A 23689-nucleotide genomic window follows, 5' to 3' on the forward strand; every position below is an offset into this window, starting at 1 on the left:
ATGATAAATATTCATACTTTTCAGGGTTTAACACAAGTAATGCAGAAACATTTTATTTCAAATTGTCAAATAAGACAGGTATGAAGACCATGCTTACAAACACAAAATTGATATATTCAGATTTATTTTTTGAGCAAATGAATACATTTGGTTTTGATTTCTGGAACAGTAACATTGAAACAAAAACTGTTTGGGGTACAAAAGATTGGCAAGTACAAGGTATAGAATCATTGTTCAGAGCCTGCATGATCCCAGAACAAATTATATTTTTGAATGACACTATTCAACAAACTACCTGTCTTGGCTTAGCCAAAATCAAAGACTTAAACAAACCGTCTATTCCAAAGCCAACAACGAATAGTAATAACTCTATAGAGGTTGAGATAGACGTAAACCATATTTTAAACCAAAACAGAACACATCCTGATTGGAAACAATGGTTGATCTGGCCCACAGACACAAATAACTGTCAAGACAGATTCCTGAACAAAATACAGGGGTTCAAATTGACCAGGCCAGACCCTAGATATTCCCAAAGACAACATCCAGGGATAGTAACTACTTACAGTATGGGCAAGCTCTGCCTTCAATGGCTACAAACATCCACACTGGCAGAAATTAAGCAACACCTAACTTTACTTCAAGACGGTGCTGACTTGCGTGATTTCATTATGGGACCACGCAAACAGCGTCAAAAACGTTTCATAGCGGCCTCTATATATGCAGCTTACAATGAAGTTTGGAAAGTAACTCAAATTGAGACAGCAGAAAAAATACGGGAAATTTACCGTATTAATTTGGAAAAATCACTTTCTGTTGTGGACAATGGGTTAATGACTCTGTCCTCCAGAATATATTCACTGGACAGTATTGTATCTTCAGCAATCGATATAATATCGCAAGACTTACTGATGTTACAACACGGTCAGTCCCAATTGCGTTCTATTGTAAACTTGGCTGGACGTTACAAAATCTGTGTTCAGGCTATGTGCCCTGGCGTTTAATCAACACAACGTCACTATTTAATATCTTTAACCTTACTGATAAACAAATCAGTTTGGCACAGAAGGGCGCTGACTATACAATTCTGAGCATTGAAAAACTTGAGAGATTACCATTGACAATGTCAGAACGACCTGTCATTGAATGGATAATACACGGGATAATAAATATTCCGATAACAACTTTCCAGTTTCAATACTGCCAAAAATATATACAGGCAGGCCAGTATGAAAGGTTGGGTAAAGGATACATTAAGTCAACATGGAACTTGCCCTATACACACGCATGTGTTAGTAATAAAGGACAAAGTGTGTTCCTTAGTGGCAATAATTGTGAAAGGTCACTAAGCGGTACACTTCTGTGTCAGGGTATTAGTTTGCATGGAGCTTGTGAAGGGAACTCAAATAACCTTTCATGTCACCAGCTAGGCACACCTGCAACACAAATAGAACCATTCTTTAAGAGACTCTCGAACGGGAGTTACATTCTAATTGTAGATCGCAGATGTTGCAGTCTGCTGCCCGGAAAACCTTATCTCATAACCGTGACTACGAAGGTCATGTGCTGTGAACGAGTATTGTACCCGAACGATGCCCGAGACAGGGAGGCAAGGTTGTGGCCCAGTTTGAAGATTTCTTCTATTCGAATTGATACTTTAAGCAGAATGAAGACAGTGCTCCTACAGACGCCAACCATGTTAACGTCATCAAAAGAAACGTATGATCTCCAAGTTGCAAGGACAACGGCTGAGATTCATTCACTGTTATCAACCAATTCCCCCATACATTTCGCAGAAATACTGAGCGAAATCTTAAATATTTCTGATACAAGCGGAATCGCGAGTGTATTTAAGACAGTGTTTTCGGGAGCCTTAACCCCATTTAAAGCCATCCTGGGTATTTTTCCTGATTTTGTCCATTCCATCTTTGGCGGACATCCTCTCCTTTTGGGACTAGTGGCAGGCATCCTATTTTTGATCCTGTTACTTCGCTATGGCAAACCACGTCACAGACAAGACACCAGCGATAATGGAAGAAACAATCCGAGCTATTGGCTACCGGGACCGCATAACTAAAGTCCTTGGACTAGCAAGGCTACGAGATTTAAACATGACTTGGTTTCTTTCATTTAGACCGATGTGGCAAAGTTGTGTTATGCCTGTATTAAGGTGCTTGCTATGCGGCGAAGAATGCGTGTTGGACACCTGTCTGACACTACAATCGGATGTGCCAATGGACGCAGAGACTTTGTTGGGTCCGGTAACGGCTCATGCATTGTGCTGTCCCCAGCGGCTACCAATCCTGATGACGGCATTCGTGGAGACTTCACCACTACGATTGAAGAGTTGTGAAGTACAAGATGAAAGCAGCATCAATCAGGTACAACCTTCTGTCAGCTATGCTGAACAAAACATCTATGAAGGCAATCATGCTCATGAATGCATGTTACAAAATTTATCCGAGTTAGTGGAACTTTCACAAGAAGCAGTTGACAGTTTTTTCGAAAGTCTCAACAATATGATGTTTTCACCAGAGCAGTAAGAATGACTTTGAACAAACTAGCACACGGCGTTCCCTACACCCTGTATTCGGCCTTCAACTTTAAAAATAAAGCAAAAGAAATTTTCTCACCAGTTTTTACAGAGAGCAAGACATTTTTTCCCCTTCCATTCCAAAATATTTACGATTTTTTTGGGACACTTATCTTCTGCTTAAAGTAAAACTATTCTTAGAGAACAAAATTTCTATATTTAGCTACTCTAGAGACATTAGCTACCCTCTAGCATGTTCACAAGTATTATGATTTTTGTGATGAGATGGTCTCGACTTTTCTTCTGTATTAAGAGCCATTTCATGTGTAATTTCCGCATTTCATTCATGCTGATTTCAAAATATGCGTTTAGATTTAGCTCTATTATACTGCTTGAAGTGCATATAGTAACTATACTCATCTTTTCGTGTATTTCGCATTTCCAAATTTCAAAATGCATTTGATTGTATTTTGGGGTGGTTCGGTATACACATGCACTACTAGTATGTTTACTATGCCTAGACTTGTAAATATGGACATAGATTACGTGGAGTGGGTGTGGTGTATTTACTATGGATACTGTATCGATACCCCTATTTCTGACCCTTGTCTGGTTAATAATTAACTAGCAGCCATTCAACTGCACAGAAACCCGTTATCTGATTAGCCACACAACGGCACAGAAGCCCGTTATCTGATTAGGTCATAGCGCATGCCATCTCATTAGGCAAGCACTATTCCTCCAGCCCCCTAATAGGCATACGGTGTTCTCAAAACAAATCAAACCTAACACGACCTGGGAAATCCCCACAGCCATTGTTTTGATTTAGCCGAGAACTTCAGTAAAGAATGTGCGAACGAACAGTTCGCATGACATCCTTATTGACGTATTTATGTCCATCCTTACGTCAATCCCGGCACCTTTCAGGTATAAATAATACCGACATTGCCTTAAGCAAACACACGAGGTGGTGACAAGATTGGAGCAGCGAGACTTGCCGAGGAGCCCAGCTGACAGCGAAGCCCACAGACGCTGCCCCTCCTTTCTGACACGCTGAGAGAGAGAGAGGCGCTGCCTTTTCTCCTGCCGAGAAATCCAGCTCCGGCGCTTCCAAGCAGCCCTCGCAGGCAGCTGGAATATCAAGACCTGAGATAGAGATACCAGCCCTCCAGCCTTCTAAACTCCCAGGTACTGAACTGAATCATCCTTTGTAGAGAATTCTTGAAGCAGACTCTTGGCAAAGCAAACTTAACTTAAACTGCTACTTATCTACTCCCGCCACGTATTAGGCTTAGGTCAGGTACATTGGGGTAGGCGTAGTTAGAAGCACCAGTTGAGTACGATTAGTCAATGTATATATGTAAGTATCTATTTTATCCATTTTAAGTATCATATGGCTAAGAAACCATATCAATGCTTTTACAGTATTATTTTATAATTCTGTTATTACTGTATGCACTTTACTTAACTATAAGTATTGCAACAATAGCGATTCATTTCTCTTGTATGAGAAAAGAGACTGATCAATAAATAACATCTTTTTATTGAACACGCCCGTCTCTTCCTTTTCTCTACAATCTGGTGAAACTAAGAATGCACTGACTGACTGAGCAAAATAAGTTGTCTTTTGTTTTCACACGACTCTAGAGATACACTCTTGATTAGGGGAGAGCAAAGTTGTCATGTTCTATGGTTGTCAGAAACTAAATCCCTTCTTGTCTATCCAGGGAAGTTAAACTCCTCCTTGTCTATTCGAGAAAGTTTCTAGTGAACTCTGAGCTAGCTGGCACAAACATTAAACTTTAAGTCTAATATCGTCAGTAGAAGACCTAGTTAACCTCTGTCCTACGTCTATACTATTGAAGATATTATTCCAATGCGCAGAGCCTATTGGGATGATAGGAACTACACTACAAGTTTAGCTGCAATAAAGAACGACCTCGTTTTTTATTTTATTTGCTCTTTAGTTATTTCCCTTGATTTTAACGTAGCCCTCCTACCTGCATCCTAATTGTTAACCACCGCTATTAGAGCGGGTCCGGTTCCCGGGGTGGGCTCAATTTGCGGCAGACATCTTGGAGTGGGGTAGTTGGTGTTTGTTTGCTTGGCTCCATCTTTTAGGGAGCGCTTTAGTGCGCTTTAGTGCGCAGAAGCATACGGGGGACGCCTATTTAAGGCGAGTTGGCCCAGGGTTAGTCCTATTGACATCCACATTGCTGCTTAGCGCTTTGCGCGCACGCTGCTACAGGCAATTTTAAAACAACCTCGTTTTTTATTTTATTTGCTCTTTAGTTATTTCCCTTGATTTTAACTTAGCCCTCCTACCTGCATCCTAATTGTTAACCACCGCTATTAGAGCGGGTCCTGTTCCCGGGGAGGGCTCAATTTGCGGCAGACATCTTGGAGTGGGGTAGTTGGTGTTTGTTTGCTGGGCTCCATCTTTTAGGGAGCGCTTTAGTGCGCTTTAGTGCGCAGAAGCATACGGGGGACGCCTATTTAAAGCTCCCTGCCCAGCGCAGCGGGATCGTGCAGCGGGAGCGCCTCTCGCTTAGCCTGAGTCGTGCCAGAGTCCTGCCCGTCTGCGCCCGTCCGCGCCAGACCGGGCCTGACTGGGCCTAGGGACTCTGACTAACAGCTATGTCTTTATCAGCATTTCAGGCTGTATCTACGACATCCTATACGGGTGAGTTTTTACGATCACTATGCCCTCCATCATACTTATCCTGTTCCCGTTGCACCTTACCGATACATAATTTTCAATGTGGAGGTTGTAAATTCCGAACTGGTAAAATGTCTACTTGTAAGGCTATGAAACCGGTTCATACTCGTGGTCGTAGAAGGACAAAGATACCTCCCACTAAACACTCCACCCTTCAGTTCTGGTCCATTAATTGCCGGTCCCTACCCAAACATAAATCAAATATTTTTGATTTTTTTGGTTTCTGAGGAGCCTGATGCCTTGTTCCTAACGGAAACTTGGCTTCATGGTAGCTCCGGCCCGGATATCGCGTGTGCTGTTCCTAACAACTATGTTATATTGAGACAGGACAGAGAATCTGGAAAAGGAGGAGGCATTGCAATAATCTTCAAGTCTTGCTATTTTTGCAAACTTGAAGCTTTCCCTCTTCCTGGTTGGAGTTACATTCTAATTGTAGATCGCAGATGTTGCAGTCTGCTGCCCGGAAAACCTTATCTCATAACCGTGACTACGAAGGTCATGTGCTGTGAACGAGTATTGTACCCGAACGATGCCCGAGACAGGGAGGCAAGGTTGTGGCCCAGTTTGAAGATTTCTTCTATTCGAATTGATACTTTAAGCAGAATGAAGACAGTGCTCCTACAGACGCCAACCATGTTAACGTCATCAAAAGAAACGTATGATCTCCAAGTTGCAAGGACAACGGCTGAGATTCATTCACTGTTATCAACCAATTCCCCCATACATTTCGCAGAAATACTGAGCGAAATCTTAAATATTTCTGATACAAGCGGAATCGCGAGTGTATTTAAGACAGTGTTTTCGGGAGCCTTAACCCCATTTAAAGCCATCCTGGGTATTTTTCCTGATTTTGTCCATTCCATCTTTGGCGGACATCCTCTCCTTTTGGGACTAGTGGCAGGCATCCTATTTTTGATCCTGTTACTTCGCTATGGCAAACCACGTCACAGACAAGACACCAGCGATAATGGAAGAAACAATCCGAGCTATTGGCTACCGGGACCGCATAACTAAAGTCCTTGGACTAGCAAGGCTACGAGATTTAAACATGACTTGGTTTCTTTCATTTAGACCGATGTGGCAAAGTTGTGTTATGCCTGTATTAAGGTGCTTGCTATGCGGCGAAGAATGCGTGTTGGACACCTGTCTGACACTACAATCGGATGTGCCAATGGACGCAGAGACTTTGTTGGGTCCGGTAACGGCTCATGCATTGTGCTGTCCCCAGCGGCTACCAATCCTGATGACGGCATTCGTGGAGACTTCACCACTACGATTGAAGAGTTGTGAAGTACAAGATGAAAGCAGCATCAATCAGGTACAACCTTCTGTCAGCTATTCTGAACAAAACATCTATGAAGGCAATCATGCTCATGAATGCATGTTACAAAATTTATCCGAGTTAGTGGAACTTTCACAAGAAGCAGTTGACAGTTTTTTCGAAAGTCTCAACAATATGATGTTTTCACCAGAGCAGTAAGAATGACTTTGAACAAACTAGCACACGGCGTTCCCTACACCCTGTATTCGGCCTTCAACTTTAAAAATAAAGCAAAAGAAATTTTCTCACCAGTTTTTACAGAGAGCAAGACATTTTTTCCCCTTCCATTCCAAAATATTTACGATTTTTTTGGGACACTTATCTTCTGCTTAAAGTAAAACTATTCTTAGAGAACAAAATTTCTATATTTAGCTACTCTAGAGACATTAGCTACCCTCTAGCATGTTCACAAGTATTATGATTTTTGTGATGAGATGGTCTCGACTTTTCTTCTGTATTAAGAGCCATTTCATGTGTAATTTCCGCATTTCATTCATGCTGATTTCAAAATATGCGTTTAGATTTAGCTCTATTATACTGCTTGAAGTGCATATAGTAACTATACTCATCTTTTTGTGTATTTCGCATTTCCAAATTTCAAAATGCATTTGATTGTATTTTGGGGTGGTTCGGTATACACATGCACTACTAGTATGTTTACTATGCCTAGACTTGTAAATATGGACATAGATTACGTGGAGTGGGTGTGGTGTATTTACTATGGATACTGTATCGATACCCCTATTTCTGACCCTTGTCTGGTTAATAATTAACTAGCAGCCATTCAACTGCACAGAAACCCGTTATCTGATTAGCCACACAACGGCACAGAAGCCCGTTATCTGATTAGGTCATAGCGCATGCCATCTCATTAGGCAAGCACTATTCCTCCAGCCCCCTAATAGGCATACGGTGTTCTCAAAACAAATCAAACCTAACACGACCTGGGAAATCCCCACAGCCATTGTTTTGATTTAGCCGAGAACTTCAGTAAAGAATGTGCGAACGAACAGTTCGCATGACATCCTTATTGACGTATTTATGTCCATCCTTACGTCAATCCCGGCACCTTTCAGGTATAAATAATACCGACATTGCCTTAAGCAAACACACGAGGTGGTGACAAGATTGGAGCAGCGAGACTTGCCGAGGAGCCCAGCTGACAGCGAAGCCCACAGACGCTGCCCCTCCTTTCTGACACGCTGAGAGAGAGAGAGGCGCTGCCTTTTCTCCTGCCGAGAAATCCAGCTCCGGCGCTTCCAAGCAGCCCTCGCAGGCAGCTGGAATATCAAGACCTGAGATAGAGATACCAGCCCTCCAGCCTTCTAAACTCCCAGGTACTGAACTGAATCATCCTTTGTAGAGAATTCTTGAAGCAGACTCTTGGCAAAGCAAACTTAACTTAAACTGCTACTTATCTACTCCCGCCACGTATTAGGCTTAGGTCAGGTACATTGGGGTAGGCGTAGTTAGAAGCACCAGTTGAGTACGATTAGTCAATGTATATATGTAAGTATCTATTTTATCCATTTTAAGTATCATATGGCTAAGAAACCATATCAATGCTTTTACAGTATTATTTTATAATTCTGTTATTACTGTATGCACTTTACTTAACTATAAGTATTGCAACAATAGCGATTCATTTCTCTTGTATGAGAAAAGAGACTGATCAATAAATAACATCTTTTTATTGAACACGCCCGTCTCTTCCTTTTCTCTACAATCTGGTGAAACTAAGAATGCACTGAACTGACTGAGCAAAATAAGTTGTCTTTTGTTTTCACACGACTCTAGAGATACACTCTTGATTAGGGGAGAGCAAAGTTGTCATGTTCTATGGTTGTCAGAAACTAAATCCCTTCTTGTCTATCCAGGGAAGTTAAACTCCTCCTTGTCTATTCGAGAAAGTTTCTAGTGAACTCTGAGCTAGCTGGCACAAACATTAAACTTTAAGTCTAATATCGTCAGTAGAAGACCTAGTTAACCTCTGTCCTACGTCTATACTATTGAAGATATTATTCCAATGCGCAGAGCCTATTGGGATGATAGGAACTACACTACAAGTTTAGCTGCAATAAAGAACGACCTCGTTTTTTATTTTATTTGCTCTTTAGTTATTTCCCTTGATTTTAACGTAGCCCTCCTACCTGCATCCTAATTGTTAACCACCGCTATTAGAGCGGGTCCGGTTCCCGGGGTGGGCTCAATTTGCGGCAGACATCTTGGAGTGGGGTAGTTGGTGTTTGTTTGCTTGGCTCCATCTTTTAGGGAGCGCTTTAGTGCGCTTTAGTGCGCAGAAGCATACGGGGGACGCCTATTTAAGGCGAGTTGGCCCAGGGTTAGTCCTATTGACATCCACATTGCTGCTTAGCGCTTTGCGCGCACGCTGCTACAGGCAATTTTAAAACGACCTCGTTTTTTATTTTATTTGCTCTTTAGTTATTTCCCTTGATTTTAACTTAGCCCTCCTACCTGCATCCTAATTGTTAACCACCGCTATTAGAGCGGGTCCTGTTCCCGGGGAGGGCTCAATTTGCGGCAGACATCTTGGAGTGGGGTAGTTGGTGTTTGTTTGCTGGGCTCCATCTTTTAGGGAGCGCTTTAGTGCGCTTTAGTGCGCAGAAGCATACGGGGGACGCCTATTTAAAGCTCCCTGCCCAGCGCAGCGGGATCGTGCAGCGGGAGCGCCTCTCGCTTAGCCTGAGTCGTGCCAGAGTCCTGCCCGTCTGCGCCCGTCCGCGCCAGACCGGGCCTGACTGGGCCTAGGGACTCTGACTAACAGCTATGTCTTTATCAGCATTTCAGGCTGTATCTACGACATCCTATACGGGTGAGTTTTTACGATCACTATGCCCTCCATCATACTTATCCTGTTCCCGTTGCACCTTACCGATACATAATTTTCAATGTGGAGGTTGTAAATTCCGAACTGGTAAAATGTCTACTTGTAAGGCTATGAAACTGGTTCATACTCGTGGTCGTAGAAGGACAAAGATACCTCCCACTAAACACTCCACCCTTCAGTTCTGGTCCATTAATTGCCGGTCCCTACCCAAACATAAATCAAATATTTTTGATTTTTTTGGTTTCTGAGGAGCCTGATGCCTTGTTCCTAACGGAAACTTGGCTTCATGGTAGCTCCGGCCCGGATATCGCGTGTGCTGTTCCTAACAACTATGTTATATTGAGACAGGACAGAGAATCTGGAAAAGGAGGAGGCATTGCAATAATCTTCAAGTCTTGCTATTTTTGCAAACTTGAAGCTTTCCCTCTTCCTGGTTGTGAGGCTGCGCTTTTTAAACTTGCGATTAACCCTCAATTTACTTTATCTGGCCTCTTAATATACCGCCCTCCCGGTAACGCCCATACCTGGATATCCGTGCTTACCAACTCTATAGCCCCTCTACTGCTTAAAGCCTCAAATTTTACTATTCTTGGCGATTTAAATCTGCATCTTGATGACATCTTGTGCGCCAATAGTAAGAGTTTCTTAAATGATTTAGAGGTTTTGAGCTTGAGGCTGTGTAACTCAGGCCCCACTCATTCTGCAGGGCATCAATTGGATCCAATCCTTTCCAATCTTTCCTTTGACTGCTCACAGAATGCTCGTCCCTTGGATTGGACTGATCACTTTGCAGTCCATTTCGCCCTATCTGATATCAAACTGCCTATCTTGAATAGACAGAGCAAGGGCGAACATAGATGGGGTAAACTAGATATTTTAAAATTTAATCAGTGTCTCTTTGATACTCGCCCCCTAAATGATGAAGCTCTTCTTAAAGACTTGAACTTGGCAGTTACATCCTGGCTTACGAATGCTGTAAACATTGTGCTTCCCTCTACTCCGAGACTCTCTAAACTCCATCGAAGTCCGGCCCCATGGTTCTCGCCTGATTTAAAGGTTCATAGAACTCATTGTAAAGCCTTGGAAAGAAAATGGAGGCGCACCTATTCTGCTTCTCGAAAGATCGCTTATAAAGAAGCACTGAAGGGATATCATCCGAGGTGTAAAGAGGCAAGAGCTACGTACACGTCAAAGATAGTGTCGCAAGCTCTGAATTGCCCTCGCACTCTATTTACTGTGGTAAAAAAACTGACCGGTGCTGATGCTCTACCGACCCCCCCCTGTCTTGGAAGAAGGCCAATGTAATTCCATTGTGGAATTTTTTATCACCAAAGTCGAGCGTATCAACAACTCTATGAGTGCCTCTAACATAGCAACTCAGTCGCAACTGGGGTGCGTGACTATGACAGCACCTCTATCCCCAAGGATAATGATAACTAACTGGCTCTTATTTGATGATGACTCGTTCCTTACCTGCTTGAACAGTGTAAGATCTGGTTCACCACGTGATCCGGTGCCTGCAAAAATTTTAAAGCTGTTCGACCTGGAATGTCGGCGCCCCCTTATGAGACTCCTGAATGCCTCCTTGAGTGAATCTTGTGTGCCACAGGACTGGAAGCATGCGATGGTGGTCCCACTTCTGAAAAAGACTGGTGCGGACACATCAAACCTTTCCAATTTCAGACCTATCTCTTTGCTGCCTATCTTTTCAAAGATACTGGAGAGGCATGTCAACACGCAGCTTACTTTTTTCATTGAAAATCAGGGCTTCTTACATCCGTCTCAGTCCGGTTTCCGGGCTCACTACTCTACTGAGACTGCTCTACTAGGGGTGACGGAGAGACTACGGCACGGTATCGATCGCGGTGAAACTTCTGCTCTCATCCTGTTGGACTTGAGCGCAGCGTTCGATACCGTGTCTCATTCCATCTTATTAAACTCTCTCCGCTCCCTTGGAATAGCTGGCCCTGCACTTGCCTGGTTTGCCTCCTTTTTAAGTGAGCGCACGTTCCAAGTTTTCTCCCAGAAAGCTGCATCAACGATTTGTCCATCGGCGTATGGCGTCCCACAGGGATCTATTCTCAGCCCGCTGCTATTTAATATTTACATCAAGCCTCTTGCTACCATCGCAGAGGAAGCCGGGCTGACTATTTTTTCATACGCCGATGACACGCAAATCGTTTTTTCCCTCTCCAGCACTGAAGACAGCAACGTGTCTGGTCTGAAAACTGGTTTGTCACTTGTGGCTGAGTGGATGCAGAAGCATCTCCTCAAGCTTAACGGTGACAAAACCGAGATTATCATCTTAGGGAAGCAGAAGGACCTTTGGGGCCCACAACATTGGCCCAGTACTATGGGCCCTACTCCTCTACCAGTCCAGGTGGTACGTAACCTGGGTTTTCTTATAGACGACAAACTGTCTATGAGGCAACAAGCCACTAAGGTGGCGGCCACCTGTTTTACTACCTTAAGATGGCTCCAAAAAATTCTCTGGATGTTGCCTCATGCCACCAGGAGAACCGTAGTCCAGGCGTTAGTAACATCCCGCCTGGACTACGGCAATGTTCTCTATCTTGGCGCAGACGTCGCGACCGTTAAGAAATTACAGGTCGTACAAAATTCATCAGCTCGTCTTCTTTGTAATATTCCGAGGAGGTGTTCGGCCGTGCAGGCTTTTCGTGATCTTCACTGGCTCAAGATTTCAAGTCGAATCAAATTTAAAGCCTTATGTTATCTTTTTAAAATTAAACAGGGTTCTGCCCCATCATATCTTCAAAGTTTAGTCCAACCTTACAGGCCCTGTCGCACTCTGAGATCATCAGCCAACTGTGATTATGTCATCCCTAGATTTAAGCTAGCGAAGATGGGCGGAAGATCATTCTCCCATCTTGGCCCCAAATATTGGAACGCCCTGCCCGCTGCCTTGAAAACCGAGACTAATATGCTCTGTTTTCGAAAAAAACTAAAGACCCTACTCTTTTAAATTACTCCCTGTATCTCTTGTTGCTAAATCCAGCTGTGTTTGATATCAGTTTTTCTTCTTTAGTCTGTCCCTTGCGCCGGGAAACCCACTGCGGGTAGCTGTCGCGCATTATACATTTTTTAAATAAAAATAACATTTTAAAATAAATAAATAAATAAAATAAATAAAGAGGGATTAAAACACAGCATCACTTCCTGTCTGCAGGACCTTACTCCATGCTTCTTAAATAGTGGTTTTAACAGACTTTTCCGTATGCCGTCCAGCTTCTTGCATATGCATATAATGTGAATCAAGGTCTCAGGGTCTTTCACACAAAAACAGCACAAGTAATCGGTCCCTCTTCTTTCCCACGGTGGCATGAACGAGTTGATCGGGCAGACTCCCAGCCGTAGCTTTAAAAAATGTTCTTTGGTCTCGAGCTTGACTCCGTCCTTGAGGTATTTAAAACAAATTCTTTGGTCTCGAGCTTGACTCCGTCCTTGAGGTAGGGCTGAGGTTTTAGAACATCATAGTTGTTAAGTACAACCCAGCCATGAGCTCTCTTGGAAACCAAGTTCTTGTCCTCCATAGCTGATATGAGCCTGGTCGATTTTGTTACTATTTTTAAAAAAACCAAATGGCGCATTGGTGTGTTCCAGGCATCTGCCAGGCCAAGGGCCTGCAGAGAGTTCTGTAGGTAGACGTTAACTGGTGATTTTCCAGTGCCGGTCAGCTCTAGCCAAAGTTGATTATTCAAGGTCCCTCTCTCACCAGCTCTGATTTTGTGCCAACTCTTTAAGAAAGCTCCCCGCCTTTCTATTTCCTGTTTCTGGATCCCAAATTCCAGCCTTATTTGCGCAGGTGAAACATATTTGGGGAGCTGAAATATTGCCCGGTAGGAGGTTGCGATTATACAGTCGAGGGTAGCAGCATCTCTTCCTGTCATGGATTCGCTCCCGTAGGTGATTACTGGTTGCAATTTTGATCGCATGACCTTTAAGAGGGGGTCAAGTGTCAAGTCCGGTAGCAATTTCTTAAGGGGATTTAATGCCATGCAGGTCATTACTCCCTTCCTTCGTAGAGATTCAAGTTGTGGTTTGAAGGAATTGTTTTTATCTAGGAGTACACCCAAATATTTATAGGAACTTACTTGGTCCAGGCGTTTACCTTCCATGTACCAACTGTGATTAGTCTTCTTGCGGTGGTTTACGCCCATAACTTTTGATTTTTTTTAATTTATTTTTAGTGCGTTCGACTCTTGTGGGAGGTGGTCGCTAAAATTACTGTTACCAATCTTGAAGGTGGCTACTTTATTAAACAGGGACAATGTTGTAAAAGAGAAGTCTAGATGTGATGATGCAACAGATGAGTGGTATGAAGCTGCTGGTGGGATATCGTCTTTAAACCATCCATTCAGGGCTCTTTTATTTAGGTGTTCTAGGCCCCTAAGTAAGTTTGTTGCTATGCTTGGTGGCTTAGTGGACTGTATTTGGCATTGTGTTGGAATTCCCCATGCTCTCGAGAGGTCCTGCGTTGAGTCATCTTCCTTGGTAGACCCTAAGAGATGCATGTTGAAATCGCCAGCCAGGACTATGAGATCCATTGATTCTTCTTCCATTACTCTCTGTAGCTCGAGTAGCAGCTCTTTCACTGCCTTTGATTTTGATTTTTGTTTTGGGTGAACATAAAGGTTTATTATTATAATTTCCTGTTTAGGGGGATTTTGCCTGAGAGTTACCTATATTCCTTGAATGCAGCTTGGTGGAGTTAGGAGTATAGTCACCAATTTTAGTTATTGAGGCAGAGAGCTGGAAGCCCCCCGAGCGGCGACCAAAGGCTGACATCTTTGCTGCCGGCAATGAGCTGGTGACGTAGCCTTGCAGGTCTAGAGGCTTATCGTCCCAAGTTTCTTGAAGCAAGATAATGTCAAAGGTAGTCAGATAATTTGTGAACTCTTAATCGTGCATTTTTGATGCTAGGCCATTAACGTTCCAGACACAAATGGCAATTCCGTCGCGTTCTTTCCGTGAAGGCTGTACTGAATTAGTTACCTGTCATAGCGAACATGGCGGTGCTATTTGCTGATGGACGTCAGTCATATTATTGGACAGTAAAATGAACTGTGAGTCTGAGGGAACTTGAGTCGGTTGCAGTGCAATTTCCAAGTTTGCTTCAATTGTAGTGCCTAGTGTACTACTTATTGCTCCTTTCAGGACTGAAAAAGTCGTCCGACTCGAGTTGATTAGTTCTACATTAAGGAAAGGAGCTGGGTATAGGGTTTTGGGGATGGATTCCAGGCATATCCCCCAGTTTATGAAGCTTTCCCTTTCCCAGAGGATTCTGCCTGCGACCTCTGCGGTTCGCCAGGTTGTTCTAGTTGCCTCTGTACTCTGGGTGTTGGTAGGTGGTAGAAATTCCACTGACTGTAGGCCAAGGGTTTCAATGTTTACTAGAGTTGCGATGGAATGTAGAAGCCGTAGAATGTTCCCTCTGTTCAGTGTGTCCATACGGCCTCTAGATTTGTATTGAGGGTGAAAAATTATAATGCTTGACCCTTCGGCCGTTGCTATGGACTGATTTTGTGACTCTGAGCTATTATTGGTGGTCACTCTGTGCGCACGAGGTTCTAGCATTTGGAGTGGCTTTCTTATTTTATTATTTACGCTATCTTGAAGGGGCCCATGATCAGGAAGAGTTGCTGTGAGTGCTCTGGATTTATGGCTGTAGTTTAAGTATTGTGTGTGATTGTCTGTGCCGTGCGCTATGATGTCATTCTCGTGGTTGTGACCCAGAGATTGTTGGGACCTCTTTTGGTCCTCCCAAGAAACTCGGCCGAGAGATGTTGTTGTTGGATGTATGACATTACAACGCATGCATTTACATCGCATGCCTTTACAACCTAAGTATTACAACGCAGTCCATTACAACGCATAGTGCTTTGGGGTGCTGGATAGTGAATAGTTTAATTTACTATTCCAACTCCAGTCCCCGTGGACACTAGGGAAGGTTATTGGATAGTAAATTAACCTATTCCCTATCCTAGAGCGCCCCCCAGAGCAATGCGTTGTAATAGTTTGCGTTGTAAAAGTTGCGTTGTAAAGGTAGTGCGTTGTAAAAGTTTCGTTGTAAAGGCTGTTCACCGTTGTTGTTTGGTGTATACCTTTAAATAGCAGCATTCTGCCTAGTGAGGCTGTTGGTGCCTCTTGCCCTTGGTGTATACTCGTTTGGTGCATCTCTTTAGCAGAGGCAAAATCTTCTCAGGTGGGGACCCTGTCAGTACGCTCTTTTCCACATGTTTGTTGCTGGAGCCTGGTAGGGAGCTTGTTTTATTTTGCTTCTGCTTTGTTGTTTCGGGGCTTGTAGTCTAGATCTTTGTGCTATTTAGCGGGTCTAGCTCTTCTTCGTTTGGTGTATTTTTGTTAACTAGTTCTGTTTTGAGTATGCCTACCGGGATGGAGTCGGTAGCGTAATGTGCCAGGACTGTGGATTTCTTATTCCTGCCTTTCCTTTTATGCTTGCATCCTGCTCTTTTTGTTAGACTTTTACTACCGGCAAGGTCGGTTTTGTTAAATCCTCGGAGGGGGCTGCTACCTTCGGTATGGCTGTTTAGTAATGCTGGCACTGGTAGCTGTGTGCTCGATGATTCCGCTTTATTCCTCGGGGTCCCTTTATTTGCTGTTATCTGTGGTTCTGCTTTTGGTTTCAGAATCGACAGTAGGTCTGCCAATGTCGTGGGTAACGTTTGTAATTTATCCACAATCGGGGCACATAAGCAATCTTGTTGCACAGACTGTGTTTTCAGGGCCGCTGCCTGTCCTCTCTTTATTAGTCCGTTCAGCTCGCCTAGCTTTTTATCTATCCCAGAAGTAAAATCGTCGAGAGAGTTGTAGGTCCATTTTATGGGATTGGTATTGCAAGGCCGCAGTCGAATATTGCATGGAACTTAAGCGTGATTCCCAAATTAGGGTTTTGTTGATAGTCACACTGGCTCCATCTTTCAGATCTGCCTTCTTACCGCTGTTTAAAATATGCTTGATTCTGTGTCATGTGCCTAACTCCTTTTCAAAATGGGTGCTCCAGTTCTTGTGGGTTTCTACTCTCATCTGGTTAAGATGACACTTGCCTCACTGAAGGAGCCAGCCAAGCAACCTAGGATGACGTCTAGAGCACTAAAAGCCAAGACCATGCCACACTAGGCTAAGTAGGTGCTTGGCCAGGCCTTCAGCATGCTTTAGGGAGTTCCTTCACAAACCTTGGGGCCCGTTTCAATACGAAACTCTGGTAATTCCAGCGGGGCTGGTAATGAGAGTTACCGGCCCTTGCCAGAACTACACACACATGTTCCACCGGTGAAATGGGAGATGTACTATCAAGCTCAGAATTTCCAATTCTGCCACTTCCATCCCCACCTGTAATTCCCTGGTACTTACCCACTTCTGCCTGGAAGTTATCAGTCGCCACAGTATTGTTTACTCGAAAAAGCTCCCACACCAACGTTCGGAAACCTGGAAACAAGGCCATACGTCTGCCAGACTAGCAAAGGCAGATATTTGTGGCCGGTGAGAGCGGTGGAGTCAATGAAGAAAATAACTATTTGGAAGGCGAAGGAGGTTTGTGGGGCTGGTGACCACCCTAAAGGCTGTGGCGAGAAGATATGTCTGTTTTCTTAAGGGTGAAATGCAACCATTTCTTAACACATCAGGGCAGCAGCATCTCTAGCTGGACCATTAGACCTGGAATTACATTGGCATCGAATGAGTCAGATGGAGAGATCCTTTGCTGTGTGTACTTAAGGTTAAACAATTAAAATCAGTTTAACGTGTTATTTTATAAAGTGAAGTGACAACGTTTTTTAATTTCTTTTAATCATGCTGATTAATTACAGGTCAATCATTTCTAAAATGATACGTTTAAATGTAAACCTTGCTTCTCCTTTAGACAGTTTATGCAACGCGGACACACACTTAGTCTTATTTGCATATCGCATGGCAATAATAATCATAATTTTTATGACGCTTAATCCCACATATTCTGCCTTTTCTAAACACTGTGAATAACATAAGAAACTCAGCATATCACCCTTAAAAGGATTCATGTAGGTGTCCTGTAAATCACGAAAGATGTCATAAGCAAGAGTTTTAACTTGCTGAGCCATCTTTCCAGTTTGAAAATGATTACATCTTATTGCCAGATAAATATGTAAATAACGATGTTCCCAATATAGCTTTTTTTTTTTTTTTAAGGAACTATATAATTAATGTTGAAATGACTATGATAATTTACTGGCATGAGTCATAGCATTAATCACAACTTTGTCAGTCTGTGAATTGACTCGGCACCCTGGGAAGCAGGTGGCATTCTGAAAAGTGAAATGGATTCCAAACCGGGTGACACCCTGCAAATAAGGGTGAGCTTACAGTTCTGCATGCCCTTCCCACCCATTCTGAGAAATAACAAACGATTATGCGCCAAGGGACAGTTCAGTGTGAAGAACCAGCTGTGTGTAAACAGCCCATAAAGTGAGTGACATATTGCTGTATTTTGCTAGCCGGCCAGAGGCCCCGTGGTGGCTCTGTCAGCAGGCCTGTGTCTTCAAGGAGGGGCCGGATGCATTATTGAAGGGCAGGCCGGTGCATTATTCACGTTATACCTGGGGCTCTCGGGTTTCAAGGTGGCGCGGGTCCCTGGTGTCGCTCACAGTGGTTCGTCCTTCACCCTATGCCGCTCTATAATTCATGCCACACTTATACAAATTGGCTCGGTGGCTGCCAGTCCAAGTCTGTGGGGAGGGGCGGAGCCACACTTTCCCTCTCGCCGCCATTATGCGTTGCGACAGAAAGGACCTAAGCAGGCTTGGCAGGATTCCCCAGCTGTAGCCAGCACAATTGTCTGCCAGCTTTTGGGCCACCAAACCAGTTCTGTTGAGGTTGTTGGTATGGTTGCAACTTCTGTGGCAGTGGCGTCCTGAAGCCCCAACTCTAGCAGCTGTGCCAAAGGGATCCTGGGCGGGGAGGCAGTGTTTAGTGATGCAGATACACACGTATGGTACTGTCCTGGAATGGGCACTGTGCGGCTGTTGAAGGTTGAATACTTCTTTGAGAGGTTCTGCTGTCTGCTGCTCGGCAGGTAATAGCTTACGAAGGACACTTTGAAATAGAATAAGGGCTGTGGGCCAAGGACTATCCAGCAGGGAGGAGGCAGGATAAGAAACGCTGAAAATGGGGGTAAAGGACAGAAAGAGAGAGGGGGGGGGGACAGAGTGAGCAGAGATAGAAGGAAACAACGAAAAAGAAAGAAAGAGACAAATGAAAAATGGGCAGACGAGGGAAAGAAACACAGGGTTCGGAAGGATGAAACTAAGGAAGGAGACATGTTAGGGATTTCTGGCAATAGGAACGGAGCGTGAAAACGCGGGTGGATGAATGGATGTAAAGATGAAATGATGAGTGAAAGAGCTGATGCAAGGGTGGACTCAAGGGTAAAAGAACGATAAACACATGAATGTATTGAAGGATTGCTGAACAAATGGATAGATGGGTTAAAAGACTGATAGAAGGGCGGATGGAAGGTGAAATCCACAGGTGAGTGATGCATGGCTGGGTGGATTCATGGATGAGCGAAAGGATGATGAATGAATGAACTGTGAAAGAACAGATAAATCAGTGGGTGAAATGGTGGGTATCTGGAATAGTTAATGGGTGGAGTAAGGATAGATGTATGGACTGGTGAAAAGATGGATGGGTGGATAAATGAAAACAAAAGTGAAAGCTTGGATGGATAGTGGATAGATGATGGGTGGTTAGGGGGATGATGAAGGGTGGATGGATAGATCAATGGAGGGATGGATGATGGGTGAAAGGATGATGCATGGTAGAGTGGGTGAATGGATGAATCAATGAGCAAAATGAAGGTTGTACTGCAGGATTGATTGAGGAAAGGATATAGGGAAAGAAGGGTGGGTGGATGGAAAGGTGAGCTTTTTGTTGGCTGAATAGGTGGATGGATGGATGGATGGATGGATGGATGGATGGATGGAAGGAAGGAAGAATGGAAAAGTGAAACAACTCTCAGTGAGCTTTCAGAAGGCTAGAGTAATATAATTCGTTTTAGGTAATCTGGATTCTTGGGAAGAATATCTAGCTCATGCTTGGGAACTCTTAACAAACGTTAAAATTACAGTCAAGAAATAAAGAATAAAGAACTTAAATTGTTGAATTCAATTTAGTGAAAAGAAGAAATTACGGATCAGGAGTTATTTAAAAAAGCACATAACTTCCATAAAAAACAATAGGAACTAAAAAAAATCAATGTTAGTCAATGGAGTACAGTAGGCCATGGCCTTGGCAACCTTCTCAGCTGGCCGGAGACAGAGTGAAAAAGGAGAAGAGTTGATGGTTCATTCCAATCTAAGATTTACCTTCTAGATGTTGAAAATATTCATCTGGACAAACTAGATGCTGTAGCAGTACAAGGCTCCGTGGTTTTAGATGATTCTTTTTCACAATCTCTCGGTAGGTTCTGCCTTTGCAGAATGCAGCTCAGAGTGGGATAGCCAGCTAAGTTGTAGTGGGGGGGTTTGATGCCTCTTTTGGCTTGGGTTGGCATCTTGTCCCACTGATTGATTGGGATTTGTAAAGAATGCAAATAACCATGCTGATATCTACACAGGTAGAAAAGTAAACTAGAATTAGAAGGAAACAGATGAGGTTTTTTTTCTGAACAACAAAAAGTTAATTTCCTTCTGAAGATGGAAATGGAGATCTTCCCAGAACTCAGATCCTACATACAAAAAGAATCAGTCTCCAACTTACCACGTTGTATTTATCATCTACAGAATGCAATTTTTGTAATCTCACGAGCTACGTTCAAAGAACGAATCCATGCTAATATCGCTGATACAATCTTGGTCAGCGCAGTAGAGTGAACCTGAAAACCCTGAAATGAGACTGGAAAGAAGGGGCCAGGGATCTCTGATTTGGTTCTATATTATTTTGCCGCACACAGCTTCAACATGCCGCAAGGTGGTGCGATACAGCAGTTGACTGGGAGAAGAGACTAATAAATGGCTGTCATGGCAACGACGTGCTTCCAATGATACTGATGCTGGGGAGAAGAGTACCTCAAGAGCTCCGTATGTGATGTGCAGAGTGCTTGTATGCTTCCACTTTTCCAGAACGCTACAGCGTCAACAATGGCTACAGCCCTTTAGGAAGATAGCACAATATATGTCTAAGACGAAATATCAGGGGGGTGGGGATGCATGACATTAGGAGACCTATTTCTGGGAGATAGTATCCTGGAATTTGAAGAGGCACAGGTTTAGCTTGGGGTAGGATTAGGACAACTCCTATAGAATGCATAACTTACTCGAACATTGAGGGAAATGTGGCCAAGGTTCCCTGCTATCCACCCAGATCTTAAGAGGACTTTTGGAGTCAGGCACCACTGCACATGTGTATCTGGACTTTATAGGGCACTGAAAGGCAGAGACGAGAGTTGTCAGCCCATCAAAAATGGGATGATAGTGTCACTATACCACTATTGGAAAGGGAGTGGAAACATCTTGCAAGCACGTAAGAACAATCTCTAGTAAGCCTAGGTTTCAGGTCACGCATTTTAACTTCTTACACCAAACTTACAACACTCCTCTGAAATTAGCAAGAATCTATCCATCCAGAACATCCTCGGGGTACATATACATGATATGGAATTGTGAACAACTACGCAGATACTGGCAAGCTGTTGTTGATAAGTTTTGCCTATAGCTGTCTCTGTTCAACATTGTTTGCTCACTGTCATCCCGCTCCCCAAACTAATGAAACTATGTTATAAATTTGCGTTATTAGGACAGGTGCTGGCTAAGAGACATATTGTCATCCAATAGCTTAGGTCGCAGGGACCAGAGAAATAGCATGGAAAAAAGTTAAATGGAATGGGCCATTGCAGAGGAAATACGAATTAAAACGGTCTACACGGGCAAGAATGTAGCCGATGATCTGGAAGAGTGGTCATCAATGCCCAGAGAATTGATGGCGGGTACCGAGGAGGAGAGATCAGAGGTCGATGAAACCACAGTTGAACGATTATTTTATTGTATGTATGTATGTATCTTAGTGGTCCATAAGTTATGCTATTGCACAATGTATGTTGCACTGTTTGTTAATCTTGCTTCTTGTTTTCTTAATATTTACAAACGTAAAAAAAATTAATACAATTATTAAAAAAATAGGGTGAGGTTTGACCAGGTTAACTGTGCTTGTTTTTTTTTTGCTTTCTTGTATGTGATGTGTTGAAGGTACACCAAAATGTCATCTGGTTGGGAAAGTAGGAATGGGCAGAGTTTCACAGTAGAGACAGTGTGTGTAATCCATGTTACAGAGCAAATGAGTTACAGAGAATAGAAGTAAGGCAGGAGCATCCAGACGTAAAGTGCGGGCCCTTGAAGAATGAATGTGTGCTAGAAGGGGTTCTATGATAAAGCTGCTCTAGCCCCTTCGCTGTTTCCTCCGGGATGCATTAACCGAAGATTGGTCAAATGCAGGGGATCTTTGTGTTTGAGTGGACAATATTAACTTGCCTTACTTTCTGTTTCTTCCCCACCGTCTCCGCAGGATGATCTGTGACAAAAACCAGCAGACAGCTTGTTGTGTTCATTGTATGAGTGAAGAAGACATAGTGGGGCAAACAAATCAAATCATAATGAACCCCCCACCAAAAGGGACTCTTGACCACGCTATATACTGCAAGTACGGTACAGGCACATGCAGATTTCTGAAAGAGTTGATTGGACTCACTAACAAGGATTGAAAGAAATCCTTTTCTAATAGCAGTAACTTTGACATGAAATGGTTGAATAATTTGGAAAACAAATTGAAATATCTTAAAAATAAAATAGATGCAGAATAATGGAAAGCTTTTGAATTGGTATGAGAAAGCGAATAATTGCAAACATGAATCCCAAGTCTGTCTTATGAAACTCAGGAGTGACTAGAATACCAAGTAATCCATATCTGGGACAGAGTTAGGGTTTGTGCTCCTATTGCCCCACGTGTTTAAGTTATTTCTCCAGGTCACTGAATCACAGGAAAAAAAGGGTGAGGACAACTGAGGGATATTTACTGGAAGTATTAAACTTTCCCGTGCCATGAGTATACAAGTGTAAATCTAACCTGCCAGCTAATTTCTTCCATGCCAGGTAGGTGGTCGCAGTCATTTTCCTTTCAGTGGGGTTTCTTCGTATCTTTTTCAGCAATAGAGATTTCAATGGGATACCCAATGCATGAGCATGTTCAGTTTTCAAGTAAGGAAGCCTGGCATCTGGGTGCTACGAGTGTCTAGAATAATGGAATTGTGCTGCCAAATAATATCCCAATGCCGGCCAAAGAAGCGGACCCTGAATGCAGCAAAGGATGCTATATTGTTTTTTTAAATATATATTGTATTGAAATGTAAATCCACATGGCACGGTACAGATACAAAACATTTAGCAGGATGAGAAATAATCAAAGTCCTACATTATTACTCAACTAGGACAACCTGCAGTCAAACACCATCTACCAGTATGTTTCACATTGAATACATGTACAACAGTCGTTTAGTAGTTGGCCATATCAAACAATATTTGAGGAACCAAAAAATAACTAAGACTGCCCTGGGTAGCGCTGCAAATCTACATTGTCCTTTCAACTGCCTATGCAGGCGTAGCTAAATCCAACCAACATCAGAGTTCCACCTGGTACTATAGCATGTACTTTACTTCAGTGTGTCTTGGGCTATAAATTGATGTGAAGAAGCCATATGTCCTTATCTCTGCAACACCTGGGTATCTGCTGACTCTTGTCATTATCATGTGCTAAGTGAGGCAATCCGTGTTGTGTGAAGCATATTTTCCACCCCAATTCATAGTGGCCCTTCGCTTACCTAAGAGGAAAGCAATTGCCGCTAGCCTGCGCACCCCCGGAGGTATCTTCTTCACATATCCCAGCAATACAGTTAGCAGTTGTATATTTATTATGCAAACAGTCATTTCACTCATCATCTCCACTACATCTGACTAAAAGGCCTCTATGGAAGGGAATGACAAATCCAAGTGATAAAAACCTGCATGTTCTTCACTGCAACTAGGACAGTGATGCCATCTGGTGTCAGCTGTTCTGACTTGTTTTCCTGGTTTACTGTAAGCTAGATGTAGAAATAGTTAATGCTAATGATTCATTGACACATTTGGTTTGCATACCCTAGTCTTCCCACTGATCATACGTGAATTCAGCAGTGAGGTCTACTTCTCAAGCTAGCCTAGTATGTGT

General features: G+C 43.2%; 1 long non-coding RNA gene across 1 annotated transcript in view; it reads left to right on the forward strand.

The window, feature by feature from the left end:
* Positions 1 to 22112, forward strand: part of LOC144767560 (uncharacterized) — a 310361-nt gene extending 288249 nt beyond the window's left edge. Inside the window, exon 4 of the long non-coding RNA XR_013598260.1 lies at positions 21995 to 22112. This is a non-coding gene — a long non-coding RNA (uncharacterized LOC144767560). The remainder of the gene's footprint in view (positions 1 to 21994) is intronic.
* The last annotated feature ends 1577 nt before the right edge of the window (positions 22113 to 23689 follow it).

This window comes from Lissotriton helveticus, chromosome 7 (genome assembly GCF_964261635.1).
Source record: "Lissotriton helveticus chromosome 7, aLisHel1.1, whole genome shotgun sequence".
Classification (NCBI taxonomy): Eukaryota; Metazoa; Chordata; class Amphibia; order Caudata; family Salamandridae; genus Lissotriton; species Lissotriton helveticus.